We start from the raw sequence: 7,069 nt of genomic DNA, 5'->3' as shown, positions 1-7,069 counted from the left end.
GGTGGAAAGTACGGTGGACTCGGTGGACTCGGTGGATACGGAGGTGGATACGGAGGTGGATACGGAGGTGGATTCTTTGGTGGACTGAAAGGATTTGGAGGTTACGGTCTGGGAGGTTACGGAGGTGTCGGAGTCGGAGGTCTTTATGGAGGATTTGGCCGCGGCTACGGGGGATACCTCTCCTACTAGGTGGCTACACGGCGCTCTCTTCTTACTAACGTTTGGACTGGATAGCTAGACATTTGTGATCCATTTTTTTCAAACATTTCCTTCAACACATGACTAAACAATGGTTTACCTCCCTAGTCTTCCCCGGTCCCCTCTTCTTATCCTCTCTTTATCTAATGATCTTTGTACCTTCATTGCCAACTTGCTCTTGGACACATTTCAGGAGGATGTCTAAGAAACTGAGACACGTCTGGTTTGACTTTCAACTCCCTCCGATCTTGCCCCCCCCCCAATCCTTCCATTTGACAATCACGCAACAAGTTTCCCTTCTCTAGACCTACTGTTTAGTTTTGAAGCACTCTACACTTTGACAATTATGATAATAAATAAATACAACTTCCTTCTGTCACCAAGGTCCACACGTTTCTACTACTCTCACGTCACCAGTCTGACCGACTTGGTGTTCACGTGTCCTGCTTTACCTGTTCTTCATAATTGGTCCCTTTTAAGGACAAGCGGGCTAACCCAGATTTCGGGGGGTTCCGGAAATCTTGACCTACTCCAAAAGTGGGTATTGCTCTACCTATAGGAAAAGTTTGGTTTCATTAGTGTGTATATTTGTTTGATTATAGAGAAAACTCTCCTTGTCTTTTAAAGAAACTGAACACGGGGCAAAAACTGTACCTTCGATATTCTCAAAACAGCATTTTTCGGAACAGCCCCCCTTGTTCTTAAAAGCGACCAAATATCTTATGGGGACATTAAACCTTCCTTTACAACAAGTGTGAGAAACAACTGAAAGTGTAAACCGTGGTTCTTCACCCTAATGGACCCGACCCGTTCAAAGTTCTGCCTACTACTAACTACTATTGCATTGCAGTGTCGCCCTGTGGTATTTATGTCAAACTTCATTAAAATAAAACAATTGTTAAGAGCAATAGCGAAAAACATTGATGGTAAGAAAATGGCAAGCGTGCAAATAATAAATGACCCAAGATTCTTTAATTCTACACATAAATATGTTACGTTTACAGCACTGGCCATTTGGGCGAGTGGCAACATTGATGCATAACGCGAAAGGGGAGCCACATGTAGAACCGATATGTTGAACTCTAATATGGTTTTACAACGTGAGGGACAGGGAAATGCACATACTAATACCACTTTTACCAAATACATGTATAAAGAAAATGGGCTGAATATGAAAAGAATAAATTACATAATTTTATTTAGTGCTTCCCCTATATCATACTATCATATTATAACTGTGAACTGTCTTCTTTTTATAACGTGATATAATTCTGTCTATGCTGATTAGGTGTTGAAGAGTGAAATGTTTCTTTATCTGGATCGTATCTCCAACAAGCTGATAAGTATTCAGCGATTAAACATTCATCATTATTATAGTTATCATTACTATTATTTTATTGATTTGCCTTAATCGCATACACTTAAAACAGTGTTATAAAAGTCATATTCTGCACTCACCAATGAACGCAACAAACGAGAACATAACTATTACATTATTATTGACAAGTTCCTCTATTCCTTTCAGACTCGCCATTACCTCAGGAGGAAGACAATCCAGAACTCTCGGTTTGACAGCCCGTACTTCTTGAATAAAAGCTGACACAATCGTTACCAACTCTTGTCGTTTGTGTCTCTCGTATTATGTTTTGTTTGTCCGAGGCAATGAAAAGTAGATCACAAAAATTATAATCTATGGTTGTGTAAAAGGTGGGGAAGGGGTGCTAGAGATGCTAGGTGTTTTAGTTTTAGTAGAGGCTTTACGGCGCTCGCAACTGCATAAGGTCATATGAGCGCCAGAAGATTAGAGGTGTTACAAGAGAGTAACAAAAAAAAAAAAAAAAAGAAGAAGGGAGATAAGGACGATAGATGTTTGATAGGAAAGAAAGAGCAAATCACCCCAGAGCACCCTCCAACCACCCACTCATACATAATCTATGGTTGCATAAAAGGTGGGCAGGGGAGGAAGGAAGGGGTGCTATAGATGCAAGGTAGATATAAATCAGAAGGAGATTGAGAGGATGGACAAAGCAATGAGCCTGCTGTGAACCTTTGAGCCTTGCGTCCACTGACACCTCATCACTGACAGAGTGGAGCGGGCTAACATAATTAACAAGCAGGATCTATCATCATTATTACCGTTCTTGTGACTAGTGGTTATATTAGTCGTCAGGGGTGTAAAAACAGCAAGTGAGGAATTCGACATTTCTGAGGCAACGTGATGAAATCAGGCGTTTGTCGAAATATTGATATCGAAGAAACAGACATTTTTCTGCTAGTTGGGCAATTGTCATCGATTTTTATTTTCTTCTTTTTCTTTTTTTGGGGGGTTTTGGGGGGGGGGGGGCTAAACACCTTTTATTGTCATTAAAAAATACACCCCAGAGTGGATCTTACCACCAAAAAAAAACCTAACACACACACACATACACATGCATGTACACACATACACACACACACACACACACAAACACACACACACACACGCACGCACAGACACACAAACACACACGCACGTGCACACACACACGCACACACACGCGCGCACGCGCGCGCGCGCACACACACATACACACATACACACATACACACATACACACATACACATACATACACACACATACACATACATACACACACATACACACACATACACACACATACACACACATACACACACACACGCACGCACACAAACACATGCACGCACACACACATACTCACACACACACACACACACACACACACGCACACACACACATACACACACGCACGCACGCACACACACACACACACACACACACACACAAAACTCAAAGACCAAAAGCACACACAATGTAAGTTTGCAGTTTCCCTGGACAATACTACATTGGAAGCCATCAAATTTGGGAGGCCATTTTCTCGTTAAATTTCCCTCCGATACTGCGCGACACAACCTCCTTCAATCGTAACTTCACAACTTGTATTCAGGATAGATTGGTTCTTGTTTTTTTTTTGGGGGGGGGTTGTCTTTTTCTTTTGGTGGAGGGGTTTTTATCAAAAGCAAGGCAAACAAACGGGCTTTTAAATGATACCACCAACCCCTTAAGCCCCCAAAACGGACGAGTCAGTACCTCATTTCACTGCGATGTGACATATTTAGACTTTTCCTGAAATCATTTTGGAACCTGTACATCTGCTACAGTAAAAGTAAAGTAATCCCCCCCCCCAAAAAAAACAACAACCTAAAAGCAACAAAAAAAACCCAACAACACTCCAAAAAAAAAACAACCCAAAAGAAAAACAAAAACAAAAACAAACAAAACCTAATAAACAAGAACCAATGCCTTTGTGTATCACGGCGATCACCGCCCGCTCTTTCCTGTCCATGTAGCAACCAAGATTTGAGGCAGAAGATATTCGGAGACGTCTCCGGCGAGCACCCAGGAATTATTCGGATACGCTCTCCAGCACACAGATGGACTGGGTGTTGTTGGTTTTGTTGTTGTTGTTTTTTTGTTTTTTTTGGGGGGTCAAAATGTGTATTGTCTGCTGCAGATCACACATATAGCTACTAAAACTGTTGCAAATCAGTTATTTGCAAGACAATTTCAAACCTAGCAGTAAAATATCAAATTATGGGTTAAAATGCCCCCCCCCCCCTGTAACCCCCCAGATTTTTTTACTTGGTCTAGAGGCACAAAGCATTTTCATTGGTTTATCTCCGTCGGAGACGTCTCTGGATAGATACTGCGAAGATGTGACCCTTAAGGTGATCCTAGACGTTGTGGCCTGGGTCAAGCAGTACAGAATAAATCAGGAAGCTGTTTGCTTGACTTTCCCTGCGCTGTCCCTGCCTATTGCCTTGGTCGTACAGCTATAACAATGTAGAGCTCTTCTGTTGGGCTGAACTTTGGTTCCTGTAAGACTGATAAGTTCAAGAACTTTTTCCACGAAACCCAAGAAAGTACAAAAGCAGGCTGCTGACCCACTTAAACACACAATGACAAACGGAGATACGTGATATAAGGTCGCTTTTACGGACAAGCGGGCTAACCCACATTTCGGGGCTAACATACAGCCTGACTTTCCCTGCGCTGTCCCTGCCTATTGCCTTGGTCGTACAGCTATAGCAATGTAGAGCTCTTCTGTTGGGCTGAACTTTGGTTCCTGTAAGACTGATAAGTTCCCCTGTAAAAGTTCATGATTTTGGCACGAAAATTGTTTTTCACCAATCGAAAGTGCGTATCATAGTCTTCATTTCTGTATACATTTCATTGAGTTCCCCGCCTTAAAATCGCTATAAAAAGCAAATAACTGTTTCACTTTTTTGTTTTTTGGTAAGTGTTTTACGGCGCTCGAAACTGCATACGGTCATATGAGTGCGTGGGAAACCTTACACCTCTTCAGTTGGGAGGAAATTTTGAATTTTGCCCCGGTGGCGGCCGAAGCCTACTCTTATTGATTTTAGACCACCAAGGGATCTTTAACATGCGCAACTGCACTCGGGTCCTCCGAGATTTTTCGCCCTTGTCCGAGAAGGCTAGGTGTAGATCTTTCCTATCAGAAGATCAGAGGTGGGGCTGAAAGACAGCAGTTAGAAGGAGCCAAGGAGTAGCAGTAGACAGGCTGCAGAAAGAATCAGAAGCCCAAAGGAGGGGGCAAAGGAGGTGTGGGGATGGGGGCAGAAAAAGGAGACGAAAGCTGACGACAGAACATTGATAGAGAGCAGGAAAGGAGGTGAAAGGAGACATTAATATTAGAGAAGAAAATTTTTCGGTCGCTACCCAGATTCGACCCCGGGACCTTTGAAAGAGAAGCCAACACCTAAACCTCTAGGCCACGAGAGCCCCCGCTTGCACACCGACGTGATCTTTCGCGGCGTATGTCAGATACCCGTTCCAGCGTAGATTAAATGAGACTAGAATTTGTGTAAAGTGCCTGTCTTATTATCACGATATTAAAAACAAGCCCTAGTTAAAGAGAGCAGATCGCACATTCAAATTTTATGTCGGTTCTCATGATTCAGTTTTTGCCTTGTTTGAGAAACACATGAAACTCATCCTCCAGAGAGGAAGGTCTAATAATAATAATAATAATAATAATAATAATAATAGTAATAATAATGGTAATAAATAGCATTTGTATAGCGCAAATCCGCGCTCAACAGCAAGCTCTATGCGCTTCACAATCTATACTATTACCCCAGCAGACCTGAGAGCATTCTGAAACAATCTCAACTTCTTGTGAACCATACTGTGCAAGCATTCATTTATAATCGCTATAACACTAATATACTGACTAGATGTTTCGCTGTCTATATCCGGGTAACCATTCCCACCTGGGTGAAGTGAGGAAAATTCGAGCAAAGTGCCTTTAGGCGCTCAGATGACCTTATGCAATTGCGAGAGCCGTAAAACCTCTACTAAAACTAACTAAAAAGTGCTTTTCCCAAGGACACAACGTCGTGCCCGAGGCTCAAACCCCCGAACCGGCAACCTCACGATTACGAGTCCGGTAGCCTAACCACTAGGCCACCGACGCCACAACCTCACGATTGAGAGTCCGGTAGCCTAACCACTAGGCCATCGACGCCACACACTATTATAATGTTTCTATCTTTCTGCAGGGGCGCATGGACTAGACAGGGCGGGTAGAAGCAGCCCGCCTCCTTTATCATCTAAATTGTACCTGCAGGGACAGAAAATTCACAATTTTTTCAGAAATGACAAAACGTTTAGTTACAACAATAAAACACTTCATACATAGATTGGTGGTACCGAGGTCGAGGAAGCTGTTGCTCAACACTCACTCTCCTCCCTTGAACTGATTTGTAGGATTTTTGCTCTTTCCCCGGTTTTTTTTTGGTTTTCGTTTGTTTTTTGGTTTGTTTTTGTTTTTTGCTGGGTTTTTTCTTGTTTTGGAACTTACAATTCGAGGTTAGTTTAGTTTTAGTAAGTGTTTTACGACACTTGCAACACAATAAGGTCATGTATGTGACGAAGATTAGGGGTATTACAAACACAAAAAGAAGGAGGGGAGATAAGGAAGATAGATGTTTGATAGAAAAGAAAAAGCAAACCACACCAAAGCACCCGCCAACCTCCCACATTCGAGGTTAAGATAAGTCAGCAGCAACAACGGCTCCCTTTAGACGCCAGACAAGCGACGACGTCCTTGTGGAAACTCCGTCTGGGCAAACACAAAAAAAGCAAAGTCAAGAGGGCCGAAATCAGAAATGGAACACCTTAAAGAAACAACAACTTAGAAGACTGGGTATACGTATACGTAATGTTTGCACTTTAAAACTCAGGGGTCATCGAACTACGGCCCAGGTCTCAAAACCATGGCACGCGGGCCAGATTGGGCAGACAAGACTTTTAGTTCCGTTCGTCTGGGCCACCGCAATGTATCCATGATGACATACGCGCAATTGGAGGCTATTATTCCAAAGTCCTTGCATGTGGGTTAAAAGACTTGGAAAAAGGTTTAGTTTAGTTTTAGTAGAGGTTTTACAGCGCTCGCAACTGCATACGGTCATATAAGCGCCAGAAGATTAGAGGTGTTACAAGAGAGTAACAAACATAAAAAAGAAAAAGGGGAGATGAGGACGATAGATGTTTGATAGGAAAGAACAAGCAAACCACACCAGAGCAACCGCCAACCAACCCCTGGAAAAAGGTGTGGCGCACGGTGTGATAATATAGCTATCATAATATATTACAAGATCACCTTTGATGACATTTTGGTCAATACATGTATACATTATTATTTTTTGCTTTCATTTTTTGTATGCGTTAGTGTATATTTCATTATTTTGTGTTTTGGTTAAGAAATATGTAGGTTGTCTTTATTTTTAATGTATTCAGTGTGATGTTTGAACAGAATAGTTGTG

At 42.2% G+C, this 7,069-nt stretch overlaps 1 non-coding gene across 2 annotated transcripts; it reads left to right on the top strand.

The window, feature by feature from the left end:
• LOC101848245 lies at positions 1-1,813 on the top strand. Of its 2 annotated transcripts, XR_004859265.1 has the most exons (3): positions 1-22; positions 56-189; positions 1,724-1,813. It is a non-coding gene; the product is annotated as an uncharacterized LOC101848245 (transcript). The 2 variants fall into 2 exon arrangements; XR_004859264.1 differs by lacking the exon at positions 1-22 and having other exon boundaries at positions 49-189.
• Positions 1,814-7,069: the final 5,256 nt, after the last annotated feature.

Source organism: Aplysia californica, unplaced genomic scaffold (genome assembly GCF_000002075.1).
Source record: "Aplysia californica isolate F4 #8 unplaced genomic scaffold, AplCal3.0 scaffold00902, whole genome shotgun sequence".
Taxonomy (NCBI): domain Eukaryota; kingdom Metazoa; phylum Mollusca; class Gastropoda; order Aplysiida; family Aplysiidae; genus Aplysia; species Aplysia californica.
The sequence above is the reverse complement of the archived record's forward strand: the minus strand, read 5'-3'. Positions and strand labels throughout refer to the sequence as shown.